The sequence below is a fragment of the Lepisosteus oculatus genome, chromosome 6 (assembly GCF_040954835.1).
Source record: "Lepisosteus oculatus isolate fLepOcu1 chromosome 6, fLepOcu1.hap2, whole genome shotgun sequence".
Lineage (NCBI taxonomy): Eukaryota > Metazoa > Chordata > Actinopteri > Semionotiformes > Lepisosteidae > Lepisosteus > Lepisosteus oculatus.
The window spans coordinates 58,325,420-58,345,436 of record NC_090701.1 but is presented as its reverse complement, the minus strand read 5'-3'; positions in this window follow the sequence as shown (position 1 = coordinate 58,345,436).

Below are 20,017 nucleotides of genomic sequence, written 5' to 3'. Positions count from 1 at the left end.
ATTAAGGGTTACAGGGTACTTAAGAAAATCTTACAGTAGCTGTAGATTTGGGATTTTAATAAACACTGAAGGAAAGGTTACAAATACCATACAGGAACTGTTTTCTGCTTCTTTTGGTAGTTCACAGAACAATTTTTGAGATAAACATCCCTATATAAAAGGCCTGAATAAAATCAAATATAGAATAGGCATAGAAAAATCACTAGAAGAGTCTAGCCATGTCATGGATCAGAAACAACCCTGAAGAACTTTACAAGGAAAGCAGTGAATGCTTCAGATTGGAAAATCTTAATACGATTGTAATGTTTATTGCATCTAGTATTTGACCTGTGAATGAAATCAAAGATAAAGTCCTTCAAAGCTCTCTGGGTTCAAACTTTACATCAATAATGTAGTGCTCTCGAGTTCACATGGGTATGCGCCCTTGCCACTGCCACCTCAGGTCGGCCCCCCACCAATGGGGACTTGCACCCGGGCCTACGGCGTCACTCGACAGGGACCCAGCCAGTTGAGCTAAAGGGAAATCTCCCGTCAGCCGGGCGGCTGAGGTCCCTGCTATTCAGAAGGAAGGGTGACCACATCACCGCACTGGTAAGCTGACTCGAACAACCTGCAATGGTGGCTGTATGCGTTACACTCTCCCTCGCTTAATTCGCTGTCCTTGGCGAAGGGATATCCCATCCCACCCCTAACACCAATGGAACGCTCTCAGGTTCACGTGGGTATTACATTGGTAGCGTTACTTTGGTTGTAGAAGCGTGGTATGACGGGGCAGAACAATGTATATTAACTGTTTCATGAAGAGAAAATATTAATCAGGAGCCAAATTAATATTGCAAAATGTGTATGACTCCTGATGTATGGACATCTACAGTACATTTAAAAAACAGTCACAGAAAGTCACAGAACAGAGGCTTAAGAACTCCAGGAAGTCATGTCAGAGTAGAATATTTCCCCAAGAAAACTGAAGCGATGTACTGTATTAACAATACATGTAATGGTACTTTGGACATGAGATTTGAGAATGTTGTCTTATTTAATTATTAAAATTATTTTTTTGAATTATTATAACAAGGTTCATGATAAAAAATGTATTTGCTGTACTTTCTTAGGCTAATTTTATTTAATAAGTGTTTCTGAAAGTAGTTCTATGTAACACAGACACTTTTAGACTGCTACCAGAATGTAGGAAAAATCCATATATACATCAACTAATAAAAAAATTAAACATTTTATTTGAATAACAGAGTGAGGTGTAATACAATCTGATTGACTGCCAGTTTCTGAAATGAGAGACACCCGTGCATATTAATGTTAATTAATTTTTTGTAGATCCAGTATAGTCAGAAAACAAAAGCCTTGTAATATAAATAATATAACTAATCCTTACACTTGTATTGCACTTTTCTGGACACTCCACTCAAAGTGTAGCACCCATCTCAATGACAGGACAACCCCCACACACCAGCTATCAGTGGGGAGGAGAACAGTTTGATGAAGCCAGTTCAGAGATGGGGATTGTTAGAAGGCCATGATAGGTAAAGGCCAATAGGATATTTGTCCAGGATGCTAGAGTAATGCCCCTGCCCTTTTAGAGAAATGCCCTGGCATTTTTAATAACTACAGTGAATCAGAATTCTTTATGTTGTAACCAAAGGAAGGCACCTTTATTTACAGTATAGTGTCCCCATCACTATATGGGGGGATTAGGACCTACACAGACCGCAGGATGACCCCTCCCACCTGGTCCCACTAAACCAATTCCAGCAGCAATCTTAGTTTTTCCCAGGAGGTCTCTTATCCCAGTACTGACCAGGCTCACACCTGCTGAGCTTCAGTGGGCTGCCAGCTGTGAGCTGCAGGGTGATATGGCTGCTGGCTCAGAGAGAAGCCACCATTCCAACAGAAGGGACACCCTTCCAGGTGTCGATTTGCAGTACAATAAAAAACAATTCCAACCAATCTATTTAATTAATACCTAGATGTGACATAACATAAAATTTCATTTCTCTTCACTCCCCAGAATATCTGAACATTCACTAATGCATACTAAACAGTCTACATGTACATGGCTTTTTGCAATTGGTCTTAAATTAGCACACTAGTTTAGCAAAGAGCTGCGTGCTAACCACGGGTTGAACTCTAGTAAGTACGCTGCTTTAAGTTCATTGCATTGAACTTGACTGACTCTGGAAGCTTCCTCTTCCTGTTTTATAAAGAGTCACTGCACCACTTGGCTTCCACCAACTGGTCAGGTGACTGAGATCAGTTCATGTGGTCCTTAGTGGGGCTGCAACCTTACAAAATTCTTTGATTATATTTCTTCTGATTATATTAAGCTCATTCAGGGCTTTTCATTTTTCAGACTTCCTACAATATATCTATAAACTGTTATATTGTCTGAGTTTATTTATAATTTTCAGGCATGCAAAGGGGCTGGAAGGAAAACAGGGGGTGTGTCCATGGTGCGCTGGTGTTCAGGGAAGGTGTGGCTGATGCAAACAGTCCAAAGGAGTCCGAGACAAATCCATGAGTGGCAATAGTCCAAGACCAGGTGATCCATTCTGACAAAGATGAACAAAGTTAAATGCCGGAGCGGGATTCGGCAGAGGGATGGGGAAATAAAAGGGGGGTCACAGGACCAGACGCTGCCTAATCCCGGACTCAGAAGGTCAGGACACCATGATGAAGCCTGTGCCGTGCATGAACTGGGCCCAGATTAGCAGGAACGCCTGGCTTTTATAGGACAGGGAGCAGGAACCGGAGGCAGGTGCAGGGGATCAGTAGAAAGCTATAAAGGGCTAGAGCATCCTTAAGAGGAGGGGTTCACAAGCATGACACATACCACTTAGCACTCTTTGGGCAATATTCAAGAAGTTCAAAACCACTAAATTAGTGGTTAACTTATCAAGAAGAAGACACAAGTGCATCTTGTACCGATGCCCAGTAAGAAAGATGGTGAGGAAAGCAAAAAATAATCCAGGGGTCAAAGTTTGGAGAACTGCAGTATCTAGTTGCATCTTGAGGTCACCAAGTCTTCAAATCAACAATTATCAGGTATATTTGTGCCAAAAGGCTGTTTGGAAAGGTTGCTTTTACTGACAAAAGGAAAAAAAAAATGAAGCAGCTGGAGTTTGCCGAATGACATTGGGACTTTGATTGTGTGCTCTGGTCAGATGAGACCAAAGATGAACACAAATAAAAGAAACTCATATCCATTGTGAAACATGGCAGTGGATTGTTGTGGAGCTGTTTTGCTTCCAATGGCCCTAAGGCCCTTGTTAAAATCGATATCATCATGAACATTACTAAATATCAGGATATTTGGGTAAAAACCTGGTTGCCTTTGACAGAAAGGTCACCATTGTACCTTCCAGAAGGACAGTGACCCTAAACACACCTTAAATTCAACAAAGAAGTGGTAGACTGAAAAGAAAATCAATGTTTTGCAATGGCCATCTCAAGGACAACTAGGATCTGGAGAATTTCTGCGTAGAGGAGTGGTCTATGATCCCTCCCAATGTGTTCTCTAACCTCATTAAACATTATAGGAAAAGTCTTTCTCTTGTTACCTGTGCCAGAGGAGATTGCACCAAGCACTTGAAAGAAAGCCTCCAATCATTTTGACACCAATGTTTTTAAGAAAAAAAAATAGTATTGCTCACTAAAAAAATAATTGTATTTAAACAATTGTATTAGAATAAAAGATTGTAGTTTTTCAATTTTGAGATAATTAAATTTAGCTCATTATCTTTGCTTTATATTGATCTTTCGTTTATTTTTAGCAAAGGTGCCAATAATTCTTGAGCCCGCTGTATTTCATTCAGCCTTATTGTGTTGAAATTGAATGTAATCTGGTTATTGTCTTATTGTCTGAGAAACTCAGCTAGCAATGCATATGCAAATCCATCAAAGAAAATATGAACTGGGAAAGACAAAGAGATGAAACATAACGAAAACGGAAAATATCCATTAATATGCAGAGGCATATTTTTTTCAGCACTTACACGCATGTTTCTCAATATGGTGCTATAAAGTTTCTGTCATAAAATATATATTATATTCAAATACTACGGGATCTCAAAAAATGGATTTCCGGAAAATATGCTACGCTAAGAGTAAATTGTATGAAAAATATAAAAATGATATATAAAACCCACTTGTTTATCTAGAACTCTGTTATTTTAATACAACATGCATAAGAACTCTTAATTACAGTTATTCATAAGAAATCACAGGATGCAGTTTAAAACAAAGAACAATAACATGGATAAAAAAGATTATCCACATATGGGAACATATTACACCTTTGCAAAAACCCTTTTTATCATAGCAAAACGGGGGTAACTAATCTCACATAAACAATATAAGATAACAGTAATAATTATTATTAACACAAGCTCTGTTAAGCTCTTTCACAGACCACCTCTCTTCAATTTACCACTGTTTGATAAATACAGTACTCTACTAAATCCTCATCTTAACACAGCATGATTGTGTGCTCTACGGACTTAATGCTGAGCTGCTTGCTCTTGGTAAATTCCCTCCTCAATTTCTTGTCTTAGGAAATGAAGGCTGAGAGACGATTTTATTGAGTAATTCTCTTTCAAATTAAAATGAATACATAAAATGACATGACTTATTTCAGGTTTGTTTTGAGAAGCAGAATGGAAGAACATTTGAAAACAAAAAAAAATAAATTTTCACATATTTTTTACACACAGAATATGGGAAGAACACAACAAAGGTTACTACAAAAAGAGGCCATTTCCCCAGCTTGTTTGCTCATGTTTAATTGATATGAGGATTTGATTTTATTTGACTTTTATCTTACTGTTTCTTAAACTGTAAGGAAACCAGGGTATGAACTTTTATAACATAGCTGGGAAGCTTAATCCAGTCTTCTATTAAACTATGTTTAAATGTGTTTCTTGTTATTAGTTATCCTTTTTGCAAAGACTCCAATTGTGGCACTACTTCATATTTCACTGTGGATCCTGAAGTCTTGTCAGTGTAATTTGTGAAAAGGCAGATACTGTAGTTTACAAATTGGAGAAATTCAGCACTGTAAAAATAAGATTGTGAAGGTGACATACAATGCCACAAAACATTGACATTCCACTGTGATATTTAAAAAAAAACAGTAAATGGAACAGAAATTTGTAAAGTACAAGAACAGGAATTATAGTCTCAAGGTAGTCCAAACTATAATTATTTTAATTATTTAAACTTTGTACACCTTTTTATATATATAATTATCTCACGGTACTACTATGGCTTTGTAGCTTTTATTGCTTTTTCAATTTCACTTTGAGATTTTTCATGTATTTTAATGACAACAACAGAATGGCTCAAACAGAAGAAATTCCATATTTTAGAATGGCCAAGTCAGAGTCCTGACCTCAATCCGGTTTAAACCATTAAACTATTGTTTAAGCCATTTGTTCAATAAAGATATGGCAATGTAAAATTTTGTGTGTTGTATGTTAAATAAGACTGTCTTTATTTACTATGCAAAGGAACTAGTAATAGGTTTAGTAGTTCAGGTGGGTGTTTGCGTCAGCATGCGTAGGCTGCAAAGGAACAAGTAATAGGTTTATTTCATGCTGAAAAAAAGAAGAAAAAAAACACAACTTTTCACCCATGGAGCCTTCTTCAGGTGTTCAAGTAATAGGTTTATACCATGCTGGAAAGAGAAAAAAGAAAACAACATTTTGGCTGTGGAGCCTTCTTCAGGTGTGAGGTTTCTTTATTATTATGACTAAGACGAAGATCAGATCACATTTTAGGAGCCATGCATGCAGAAATTCATATAATTCCTACGGGTTCACAATCTTTTTCTCACAACTGCATATAGTACTATATTGTACTGGGCAGTGCGTTGCCTCTGTGGCTAAGTATCTCCACCTGTGGCTGGAAGGTTGTCAGTTTGTATCCCACAGCCGGAAGAGGAATCCTACTCCTACTCTATTGACTTTTTATTAATTTTATATGTTGCATCACAGTATGTTGAATTAGAAATTAATATGAATAATACATTTAGCAATAATACAAATGAGTCTGCAAAGTGTAGAGTAGAAAACATGACACCCCGAGGCTGTTTCACAAAGCTCCACCACTTTTGCAAAGCTGTAGGATACAGGAATCCTAAGAGGATAAGTGTCATAGAGTGAAAAGAATTGGTGTTGGGCCTCAGGTGTCTGTATGGATTTTAGTTGAATTGATTTGCCAGTGACACCTTAGTGTTGATTTAGTTTAATGAACCTATCATCTGAGTTTCCTGCCCTGATCAAGGGCCCTCTAAATGCAGGCACGGGTTAATTACCACATCATTCAGGGGTAATGTGTGGGGCTGCAAACTGCTCTGATTGGACCTGCAATCAAGGTGAGGGGGGCTAGGGAATTACAAGGAGCAATTTAACATTATCATCATTCCAACCATCTGTGTACAGATGCAGCCATTCAAAGTGCGTGGCACAGACACATACCGGAGGTAATTGCGCGTTGACGCAAAATACCGCGGTACGTGATTGGTTGACCGACAGGGGCACTCGTGGTACGTTAGTCGGTTGTAGAAAGATTTAAATGTCTTTACTGTGCCCGTTTTAGTATTGAATATTTATATGGAATTTTACCACTGAAGGGAAATCTTAGTAGCTGAGCATAAAAAAATAGGAGCATACTGTAACGCGTGTGAAGGCCATAAATGATATTAATTTTGGAACATAAACATACAGTATATGGCTGGTCTCAGTAATTTAAAGAAAACATACACACCAGTATTCCATTTCTCCCTAAACATTTTAAGCATCGAAGTCTTTAACTAACATGATAGCGGAGTCAACAAGCATACTTTTAGAATTTGATTAAAAGGGAATATAATATGGAATCGCGTATCTCAGGAAATTAATAATGATATAATTATATTCATGTACCACAACACAAGAATAATACACACTGTACAGTGTCTGTTGATAATGTTTTGCAGGGCTTTTTCAACACTCCTCATGTGACCTTGCTGGTGGTGCTGTGGGTTAGGTTCCTGACTCCCACATCACATGTTCCATGTTCAAATCCAGCTGGAGTCATGACTTTTTTTTAACAAACATTTCTTTGAAAAAATAAAACATTTCCCTGGGTCAGAGATTAGATTAAATAAAACTTCACTCGCATCAAACTAATTTATATTTCTAAATATCACAACATGATCGAATTTAAGTCATTTTAATAACAATGAATAGTCACCTATGCTTTACAATATAAACATTTATATTGATTTAAATCGTGTTTTGATTTAAATCGCAAACTCATGTTTAAATATATGTTTTTTTTTTATTCACAATCAGACAAATGCAACATAAATTGATATATTTGTCTTCTAAGTATCTTAATAAACTTTCAGCATAGCTTTCTCACCATTTCGATTTATTTTTCTTGGGATCTTGGGATCAAACGTGGAAAGATTAGATTGTAATTGTTTTTATTTTTTAAATACATTTTAGAAAAGTGTAATCTATACTAAAAAGCTGTACACCACATGCTATAAAGATGTTGTAATACTTTCGGGTTCGGATAGGACGGACACAAGAACTCAGACTTCAGAACTCAGAACTCTGACTTGCGGAGTTAAAGCAAGTTAAAGTTAAAGCACCTTGAATTGGATTGAATTGAGAGAGAGAGCACAGCCAGGACAGACAGGCAAATAACATATACTCCACAGACATTCACAACAGTGACATATCATAAAACGTTTCCACATATTGTTAAATTATTACTTGTTTTTCAGGAAGTTAAAAAAACACTTGAATTACTTATCCAGTCTCTTGAAATAAAATTATTTTTCAAGCAATGCAACTAACGTCGGGCAACGTGTTTTTTTTAATCCAACATTGACAGCCACATCTTAAATCTTGTCAGTCAGCTCTTTTTTCTCTATTTGAATTGTGGTGATTCAAACAACTTGGGATAACAAGTGGTCTCAAAGTTGCTGACGATCATTGCCAGCAACTACTGCTGCACGCTGTACTGTTGTGCATTTGATAAATAAACTTGGATTTGATTTGATTTGATTTGATTTGGATAAGAATGTTCAGTGACCCGGAGTCAGAATCTAGAAGCAGTCAATAACTACCTAAGTAGAGGTACTAGTGTCTTTGCTTTGGCAACACTGATTGATTTTACTCATTGGTCATGCCTATAAAGCTTCTTGAATTGAACTTAATCTTCAGTCAACATTCAAAATAATCCCTAGTTTCTCATTTTGGTCTACCATCATGAGCTCCTGCAAATGTTTATATCGTATTTATTTCCCATTTTATGTACAAACTTAAAATGTTCCTATTGTTCCCTTTGATTTTGGTTTATTTCCCAAGACATACTTCCTTTAAGCTATAATTAATTTTGTGAGCTCCTGCATTTCTAACGTGTACGCTTGAAGAATTCCCACTTCACAAGAAAATGTTTAGCCAATGCATCTGTGTCACTGCCTGATGTTAATAATAACATTAGAGGCTTATTGAGTTTATTTGATTAACTGGTTCATTATATAAATTAAATGCCATTAGAGTACATTTATTCTTCTTTTTGAAAGTTAAGGTGTGAGAACATATGTACCAATTAGTAAGTGTATTAAAAGTAATTTAACAATTTTTGTAAATACTTCTGGTCTAATGTTGGACTTTGTTATCCACTTAGAAAATATCAACGAACAAACAGGGCTTCTTTCCACCTTCAGAATGTTCATAAGAAAGGATGCAGCTATAGGCAATTTGATTACTCTGCAACAGGCACTGCCTCAGCACAATTGACTAACATTTCTGCAAACATTTCTGTTGCTCTGGAGGTAAGCACTGACTAGCAAAACAATATCATATCAATATGCATTTTTCAGAATAACACTCCAACCAGACTCACAAATTCAGACTCATCTATCACTTCATACCTCTGACCACCTAATGCATATAACATAGTTCCTTTAACTGTCTAAAGCTTCCTTTGCACATCAGGCACATTTTACTGTAACAGAAGCCACTGTATTATTTGCAAACACATATCAAACAGCACACACATATATGTTCCCATTGTCCACTTCAATATCATCTAGAGGTCATCACACTTATCCAGCAATCCCATTTATTGCATTTTATGAAGAATGCCCTGCTATTTACACTGGTAAAACAAAGAGGAAGACTGGTCAATCATTTAAATGAACATATCAAAGTGTTATTTTATCTTCTTTATCTTATCTTTATCTTCTTTAACCAATCTTTGTTTGTGTCCTTTCACATTGAATCCTGGAATCATACTGAATTTCTGGAAACATTTTCCTAAACTGCTCTCCCTGTTAATCAAAAATGTGGTTGTGAGAGTTGTGGAGTTTTTACGTTTTGGGGAATTATGATCTCCAATGCCCTTTAATGTCTTAAATGACATTAAAGAAAGTGTCTGCTAGGTACACATTCATTGTTATTACTGTATTATTTCAGCATCTGGCTGCCGTTTGACGGTGAATACTTGATGAATACTTGTAGAGACCTAGAAAGTCTCTCGACTTTACCCACATATATTAATCTATATATCTATATATCTTAATTGTCTTATACTGTATATTTTAAGTAATCAAAACTTCGTCATATTCAGTATGATGACTCGTTTTTTTTTTGTCTGATCATTTTGGGAAGTGCTTTGTCTTAGCCGTAAAAATCTGCAGTTGTATATTTCCCATTTCAAGTAATCTACATTTAGGCTAAATAATTCTTGTTTATGTAGAATAGTTTGGGATCACAGTTTATGACCATTTTTATTTGCCTGGTCCTAAACCATTAAATTGTTTCAGATTCTACTTTGGTGATCCCTATATATGGAAGAATAAGGATATTTGGTAAGTACCTTCACTTTCGTTTCTGTTTGCATGCTTATAATGTAATTAAGCAGGAGCTTAGGTATCAGTGAGTCTGTCTACACTTTTCTTTCCCCACTTGATATCTATATTTCCTACGTGGGTTTGTTGTCACCTCAATTGGGGAGGTGACAAGGATAGGAGGGGGATTCAGTTCTTTTTCTGTTCACTTTCCATTCTCCTTTTTCTTATGCCATGTCTCTTGGTCTTTGTTGCCTTGTTTGTGTGGGGTCACTGTACATCTGTACATATTCTCTTGTAACATTTAAATTGATTAAACTCACTCTTTCCTCTTTGATGTCTGTTAACCAATATTCATCCTGTTTAAATGTCTAAATACTCCTGTGAAGCATAATAAAGTACACTTGCATCTCTTGCAAGCAGGAATAGCATTTCTTCAAGAAACACACCTCCTCACCTCAGACCACTTTTGTATCCGAAAGGGTTTAGTGGGAACTTTTTCTTTCTAAATTCTATAGTAAGGCCAGAGGTGCAACAATCTCAATACACAAAAGTATTCCATTCATCCCCACACAAGTAATATCAGGTTCTAATGGTCGGTATGTGATTGATAAAGGCAACATTTTTAACAAACCCCTAGTATTGGCTAATGTCTATGTCTCTAACTTTGATGACAGTAATTTTGCCACTAACCCTTGTCCAGGCAACAATTTCATTGTTTTTAAAAAAAGATGAAAATCCCAGAGACTGTACTTACAATTTCTCTTCATAACACAAATGTGAAGATATTTGCCAAAGCTCTGGCTCACCGCCTTGAGACGATCCTACTATCAATAATTTCACCAGATCAAACAGGGTTCATTCAAAGTAGACACGACTTCTTCAACATTAGAGGCATTCTTAATATTAGTAGTTCAGGTGGGTAGCTGCGTCAGCATGCGTAGGCTGCAAAGGAACAAGTAATAGGTTTATTCCATGCTGAAAAAAAGAAGAAAGAGAACACAACGTTTCGGCCGTGGAGCCTTCTTCAGGTGTGAGAGAGACAGGGCAGTAGGCAAAGGTAAAGTAGCGGGAGAACAAAGGTTGGGGGGGAGGAGGAGTGAGAGGCGGGAGCAGGGGACAGAAAGAGAGGCCAATCAAGAGGTGTGAAGGCAGAATGGGTGCAGAGAGGTGTGAAATGAAACTTCCAATGAATGGAGAAAATTTAAAAGAACAGTAATCTGTCGTTAAGGGAAGGGAGAATGTGTGATCCTAACTGCAGAATAATTTTAGTTTCGGTGGTCTTTCTGATGTGTGAGTTCGGAAAACCGTCTTTGAGAACACAGACGGAGAGATTAGTGTGGTCGTGGCCGTCAGAGGTGAAATGAGAAACAATGGGCTTGGAGAGATCTTTAATCTTCACAGCCCTGACGTGTTCTCTGAAGCGGTCTCCGAGTCTCCTTCCTGTTTCTCCAATGTAGATGGCTGGGCATTTACTGCAAGAGATACAGTAAATAAGGTTGCTGGAGGTACAAGATGCTGTCTGGGTGATCCGGAATTGTCCTGAGGGGCCTTGAATGAGTGTGGTGGTGGCTGTGTACTTGCAGGTGATACAGCGAGCTCTGTTGCAAGGGAAAGTGCCTGGTGTGGATGGTTGTTGAGGGCGGTCAAGGGAGCTGTGAACAAGGAGGTTACGCAGATTAGGTGGTCGGCGATATGAGATGATAGGGCGATCAGAAAAGAGGGCCCCAATGGAGGGATCATCCTGTAGGATGGAAAAATTCTGGTTAATGGTCCTGGGGATAGGAAGTGTGTTAGGGTGGTAACAGAGGATATCCCAGCAGTGTGATTGACAGGGCCCTTGCCCGAGCCAAAAACACCCCCCGGACCATCAACCCGATTAGGAACTCCCGCCGTAACAACCGCATTCCCTTGGTGCTTCCTTACCACCCTAACACACTTCCTATCCCCAGGACCATTAACCAGAATTTTTCCATCCTACAGGATGATCCCTCCATTGGGGCCCTCTTTTCTGATCGCCCTATCATCTCATATCGCCGACCACCTAATCTGCGTAACCTCCTTGTTCACAGCTCCCTTGACCGCCCTCAACAACCATCCACACCAGGCACTTTCCCTTGCAACAGAGCTCGCTGTATCACCTGCAAGTACACAGCCACCACCACACTCATTCAAGGCCCCTCAGGACAATTCCGGATCACCCAGACAGCATCTTGTACCTCCAGCAACCTTATTTACTGTATCTCTTGCAGTAAATGCCCAGCCATCTACATTGGAGAAACAGGAAGGAGACTCGGAGACCGCTTCAGAGAACACGTCAGGGCTGTGAAGATTAAAGATCTCTCCAAGCCCATTGTTTCTCATTTCACCTCTGACGGCCACGACCACACTAATCTCTCCGTCTGTGTTCTCAAAGACGGTTTTCCGAACTCACACATCAGAAAGACCACCGAAACTAAAATTATTCTGCAGTTAGGATCACACATTCTCCCTTCCCTTAACGACAGATTACTGTTCTTTTAAATTTTCTCCATTCATTGGAAGTTTCATTTCACACCTCTCTGCACCCATTCTGCCTTCACACCTCTTGATTGGCCTCTCTTTCTGTCCCCTGCTCCCGCCTCTCACTCCTCCTCCCCCCCAACCTTTGTTCTCCCGCTACTTTACCTTTGCCTACTGCCCTGTCTCTCTCACACCTGAAGAAGGCTCCACGGCCGAAACGTTGTGTTCTCTTTCTTCTTTTTTTCAGCATGGAATAAACCTATTACTTATTCTTAATATTATCTACTCTAGATCTGCTTCACCATTACTAGAGATGACCAGAGATTTGATTAGATGCAGAGAAAGCCTTCAATCGGGAGAATGGGAGTATCTTTTTTTGACCCTTCAAAGATCTGGTTTTGGACCATGTTTCATCTCCTGGATTAAATTATTGTATTCTTGTGTTTTTACAGCACGAAGTATACCAGAGTAAATTCCTTGTACATGTTTGTTGCCCTGTACATACCCAATGAAGATGTCTCTCAAACTTCTGTCTCCCTACTCACCTTTACTTAAGCTTTCAATCTCACCTATGCTGTATTTTGCTTTCTCCCACATTGCCTTTTTTAACTCCTGCCCTTTTTTTCTCTTCTTTATTCACCTGGAGGGGGTATCTGTTGTCATTGGCTTAATATTGTTCTTACTCTTTTTTTTATTTTTTTCTAGCACTTTTTACTCATTTGTTTGTAATAATATTTTTATTTTATTTAAATTCTTAAATTATATGTTTATGTGTATATTTTAACATTGATCACAGTTGTATTATTTACCCACATTGTCTAAAAGTAATTTTCAAATTGTATTCATAGTTTATATATTTGTTGCCTACAATATAAATAGAGAAAAAATAGACAAAAAGTATTTTTAAATTGTATCTTGAAAAACATTGGGAAGATTGAATTTGTCTGATAGCAATCAGGGACAAAACTGCCATAAACGGACTTAAAATTAATAATTAGAACATAATTATATTGACAAAAACTCTTAAAACATTTTTATTATTTTTATTGTTTCCCCTTCAGGTAGTTTTTTTTTTCAACTGCTTACAATAAAGTCTGAAGTAAAACTGTTTTAGTAAGAATTGTAAAAATAAGCCCACCTGTTCTTCCACACTGACATATGCATTTAATATATTACCTTAATTAATAAGTTATCACACTTTACATTGCATAAAATATTTTATTTCTATTTTGTGATCCTTAATTTTAATATTTTTCACATAAATGAAACTATAATGTTGTAACCATCTGTAGACTTGATCTCAGAAAGATTCAGTGCAAAGCAATCAACTCTAATCCCATTAGGATTGAATCCCTCAAAGGACTTAACTGTGATCAGAGAATTAGATACCAATGGCTTTCTAATGGTTTTAGTACAAGGTATTTGTTGACAAAATCTACAGTCTCAGCTCCTTATCCTCCAAATAGTAATCACAGTGAATTAAATAGACTCCTTACTGCCCACTCCACAGTAGGTCTAAAAGCACCTTCCTCAAATGCCCACCAAAATAATTACACACCTTTTTGTGCAAGGGATCCCTCTTATATGTTTTTTTTAACTTGAAAGACAAGTACATGTGATTTTGCTCTGGAGCTGGCTGCAAGTGTATTTTTTTTTAAAAGAGAATGTTTAGAGATAAGTAGGTATAGAAAATAAAAAATAATCAGTTAAAATACATATTTATCTCTGTTTATCAAGTATTCAAATCAAATACAAATCTTCAATATAATCAGATATAAGTCTTCTTATACAACTGTTTTATTGAGTTGAAAATTTTATTCGGTTAGAGACTGAAAACACAAATTAATACTATGACAGAATTTTCGATGAAATGTTTCGTTAAATTTGTACGGAAGTTAGTACAAATCCACCAAAAATACAAGGAGATGGGGAATTGTTTTCTAAGTCGGGCAAAACAACGCAGTGGGAAGTAGGAAAGAGCTTGATAATTGTAATTAATGTGTGGATAGAAAGAAAATTCTTCAAGGCAATGTGGAGTTATAAGCCCAAACTGAAATGGAAAGATCATATTGGAGCACTTTGCTACACCTCGGAACTTTGGACTGTGCCCCTTGACCTTCAACCTGACAGCTTCTCCACAGCTCCCCTTTGATCTCTCTCCCTCCTTATCTCTCCCAAGTGAATAGTACACTGATGTAACCTCAGGAGCAATAAACCTGCCTTTTGAAACTGCATACCTGGCTCATCTGTGTCACTATCCTCCACTGAAAAGGTTTTGGAGCCGTTTCAGTGGAGGGACAATGGGACATTTACAATCTCCACTCAGGCATTTAGATTTTCATTTGAGATAATTTTGTATCAGATATTATGTGGAGCCCTAGTTTTTAATTATTGGATGTGAAGCGAGCACTTCCTGAAGGTGAACAATTGTTTGGTAATGTTGTGTGGTTTCACAGCACTGACACAGCGACACAGCAGTCACTTCCTGCAAGGATAAAGCAGGAATCAAAGATATCATCAGTGCTGGTTTTATTTATTTAGGAAGTCATTCTGAGTTGGACCTCAACCTTATTTTAGAAATGTCTTCCTTTGAAGGTTTTGTATATATTATATATTATAATATACTGAGCCTGCAAAAGAAACTTTAACATTTCTGCTTTACATGGATGCTGTATCTTCCATGTGCTGATCAGACTGTTTGTCTGTATACCCTTCATTATTTTAGGATGCCTTTATGTATCGTATCGGTTTCACTGATTGTTTCCCTTTTTTCTCTTCACCTCATTTTGCTCATTTCTTTATTGAAATAATTTTTATATTTATAATTATATAATATTAGAATTATAATATTTATTGACTTTTTCCTTCTAAGTTTGTGTGGCTTTCCTGGCTGATAGCTGGTGATTCATGACCCCCAAAATTTGGGATTTACTCTGTAGATGACTATGTCACATAGACATTATAAAGGGAAAGGGTGCTAGGACCCTTCTGCCCTTGCCTCAGGTTCTATTCATCTCCCAGAATCACCATTGCACAGACCAGCATCAGACACCAATATTGTTTAAATCCTTTTTTTATTTTCTAGTGATTACAACATTTCATTGCTTATCATTTCATTGCTTACCTGGGCTCCAAAGGGCACTCATTATAGACCAGCACTAGTATCCAATTGGACCTGAGTTACTAAACTCAGAATCACATAAGAAAAGTCCAGCAGCATTTCTCTCCAGAAGCAGCTCCAGTCAATAGTCTGGCATCCTTAGAGTAGAGTAGAGTTTATTGCCATATGCACAAGTGCAATGAAATGCTGCCTTGTATGCTCCTATACAAAGACATCAAGGAAACACCAAAAACAAAAACACAGAACAGCGGCAGCAACAACAAGTTAAATAACATACATCTTAGAGCAAAAAAAAACATCACTATGAGCCAGTGGTTGGGGTAGAGTTCAGTAATCTCACAGCTTGAGGGAAGATGCTGTCTCTGAGTCTAGACGTTCATGTTTTATGCTCCTATAATGCTCACCAGAGGGCATAGGGGAGTAAAGTGAGAAACCAGGATGACTGGTGTCCTTAACGATACTTCCAGCCTTCCTGAGGCAGCGAGTTGTAAAAATGTTTGTAATAGAGGGGAGCTGTACTCCAATGATGGACTGGGCTGACCAGATCACCCCCTGTAATGCCTTCCTGTCAGACAATAAGCTGCTGCCAAACCAATAATTTGTAAATGTAATTCCACATTTTAGCACACTCTCAAAAGCGCACCTGTAAAATGTGGTAAGGACAGTTAAAGGCAGTCTGAATTTTTCAATTGTCTGAGGAAGACAACTGAATAATTTACAGTTTTAGCAGTCACAACAGATTATGTGAAAACCCGAACAGATTGCAGATTGGTTTACTACTAGAATCTAAGCAAGGCTGGGCCTAGGTCAATACTGGGATGGATAAAATAAATCTAATTGCTACTGCAATGGGTGTTGGTGGATCAGTAGATGGCATTCTTAACATTAGACCAAAATTTCCATGCCAGTGTTCCAATATGGTGATTGGAGACACTATACCGTGTACCCATTCATGTAGAGCACTTTCATAACTTTCGGAATGAAAGATGCTGTATAAAAGTAAGGAATTATTATTAGTATTAGTATTGGGAGTTAGGTGAAGAGGTATAACAAGGCAGCTGGATCTAGAGTGTCAGATAAAGGACTAAGCCACCAGAGGATGGTGGTGAGACATTTCAGATACAGAAGTAGAGGGTAAAATGATCAAATATGCACAAGAGTACTAGTGAATTGGCGTCACCTGTGTGTGAAACCAGTTTTCTCTAAGGGTTAAGTACTGGTGAAGGCTCTAAGCGAAGGTACAGCAATTGAGAAGAAGGACAGACTCTCACATTTCTCACATTTCCGTGTGGCTCACCGGTTGGCAAGAAGATGGTTACAGACTAAATAGAAAGTTGAGGTTGTTTCCACTGCTACTCATCTTGCCTTAAAACGGTCAAAATATGAAAATCTTGGTCCAGGAGGTGCCTTAATACTGGTTACATGGGGGTAATATGGTAAATTCCCTTAAGCTTGGCTGCCATCTAAGGGAGATCTGTTAAAAGGGGCTAATTGGAGAATTGTTTTGTACGTTTTGTATGTAAAGGTGAAGTAGTTTCAAGGAGCAGTTTAAATCGTTTTAATTTGTTCAATAATTTTTGCAAACAAAATACTCTATGAAAATAAAGATATTAGTTATCAACTTCACACAAACCCTCTTTCTCCTTGCTCCTCATTAGTACCCCCAACAAGTTTTTAAAACCGCCTAAAACAGTGTCAAAGAGGTTGCATGCTAACTAGCCTGATTCATACCTTCAGTAGGAGTGGCCAGGACCTAGGGATGCCAGAAGTGACAGTGCAGAAACTAGTGGCCAATGCATTTTTTTGCTGCAGTAAGACCAGTCTTCCATTTTTGCTGGTGCTGTAAGAGGCCCAGAATACTATTCAATTCCAACAGTATTATTAAATATAATCAGTAATAACCTTCTTTCCTATTTCAAGAAATAAAAAAATGACATTACTAAAATAAGGGTAAAACTACTGTATATTCAAAGCATCTGCCAGAGAATGCACACAGAGAATTAGAAAATACCATCTACCACAGTTCAAAGATACTCTTTGAATGCAATTTAAATGGCTCATCAGATGGTAATGATTTTTGAAGACAGACTTTATATTATCCCAGATACTATCTAAGGAAATAGCTTTATTTGCAACATTCAAGTATCAGTTCTGAATAGTAACCACTTCTAAGGGTTTACATGAAGCCTGTAATAAAAAAAAAATGTAAAGATGGGATAGCAACCCCTTCGTCATTCACCTGATATCAAATGGATTGTGCACCGTATGTGTAGATCAAACCAGCCCCCAGGGAAGATTATAGGCACACATTGCAGAACAATGATGTAAGTGTAGAAAGAAAGTGCTCAGAAGCTCGTACTGGAATTGCAAAGTATAAAATAAGTCCATCCACATCAAAATATAATTAAAATATCTGTAAGAATATGCATTGGTTAATCATTTAAATGTGAAAAGGAGAAAGGAGATAAATTTACCAGGAGTTTATTATTGAGGAAATCAGAAGAATCATGTGATCACTCATTGATACCATGTGCTTTTCTAATGAAAGACAAGTCATTCCTTATTGTGTAGGTATGGGGCCAAAATGCAGAGTATGCTATGTGAGAGGTAGGCTTGTGCAAACTGGATTTCTTAGCGGCAAAAACTGCTGTAACAGGATTGGACGTTTTCACCAGAGATTTAATTCCAGATAGTAACACTCTTATACAAAATAAAGGGATGAGTAATTTTTTTTCAACTTGCAGACATCTCAGATCCCATATAAAGAAGAGAAAGTTGGGATAATCATATATCAAAATATATCCCACTGCTCTGACACATTTTCTTTGAAAATAGGATGCCAAACTGCAAAATTGTCCAATTTGAACTTTTTATTCTGGGCTTTATTTTAAGATCTTGGAGCTTTTTATCAAAATACACTCCTTTTATAAAATGCTTGACCTTTATAAATTAAATAGTTGCTTCTTTATTGACAGGCTTAGAATTTGGAAGATGACTAGACTGGAAACAGCACTCAATTTCACAGCATCAATCCACTGTCATGATCATTAATTAAAAAGCAACCTTTCTCACATTCAGTCATGCACCTTGCTTGATGTCTCATCCTTCTGTCATTTAGACATTTTCTTATTCAAGCCATTCACATCTCTTGTTTTGATAACAGCATAGTTCCTTCTCTTTCTCACATTCGGTTCCAGCATTTCTGCAAGTTAACTTGGTTGACAGCAGCTCAGCCACAAACTTCTTAAAGCAAGCTTGTCAGCAAGTGACAGATGCTTTCAACAACGTCTTTGAGTCATACCATTTTTAGCTATGGTCCCTTCAACAATGCTTTAGTACATTTTTAATGGCATCAATATTTATCATAAGAGTCACACTACATCTGAATAGTATCAGTCTTGGTTTGCAGCATCTCAAAGGATTACAGTCCCTTTAAATTCGGTTTCTGTCAATTCCTAATTATCTCATTCTGGCTAAAGCCGTGGTTGCCAAGGTCCTATATTCACATTTTTATTTTAGTGTTGCTTTTTTCAAAAGAAAATTTTCTTTATTTTTCTTTTTTTGCAAAGTAAATTGACATACATCTGGTTAAAGATGCACACTGTGTGGTGTGTAGCACCATTACTGGGGATCTGAAATTCTTTGTGTTTTAACTATGCTCAGAGAATGCCCTGAAGTGCTAGTGTGAATATTATTCTTTTAGTACCAATAAACATTTTAAAATAAAACATTTTAGGACTTGAAAATTTGCATTAGAAAATCTGAATCAGAAAACAGTAAAGCAATACTTTGCTTTTGCTTGTTCTGGATAGAACAAATAAGTTTGTTTGTCCCTTTTGTTTGTTTGGACACTCAGAATAAAGTAACCTTCAATACTGACAATAATATGATGATTATAATAGGAACAGGTACAATAAATTCATAACTCGGTGAGATGAAGCCTGCTTTCATTCCATATGCAAATTCATGAAAGTCTTTTCATCTCAGGGGGCCAAGGTTTCATTAATAAACTCCCTGCTTGTCTTGTTCATAAGTGTAGCCTATTAGTGGCTTCACTGAGACACCATTAGGGCATATCTTTAAATGCATTGCACTCATTTTCATATGATTTAAATGTAATTATTTACTGAATGTGGAAATATTTGCAAGTGAAAGGTAAGGATAAAAGTGCATCAAATCATTAGTCAACTGTTTTTTTAATTTTAATTATATTTTGGTGAGGTTTAAAGGACTCTTAAAGAGGTTCACAATTTAAAGGGGGCCTAGTTTCTCAGTTTTTCTCTAGAGATCAGATGCATTGTGTTTTGAATTCTCTAGCTTAACAACCAAGCAAATAAAAAACAATATGCATATTGTCTGCACTCATAGAGTCAATTACAATTCCATTAATCCATCCATTTTCTGACTGCTTTATCCAATACAGGGTTGCGTAGGAGCCGGAGACTCTCCTGTCATGCGATGGGAGCAAGGTGGGATTCAATTACAAATGACATGATAATGTTATCTACCAAAGTTCATCTTTTAGATCTTTTCAA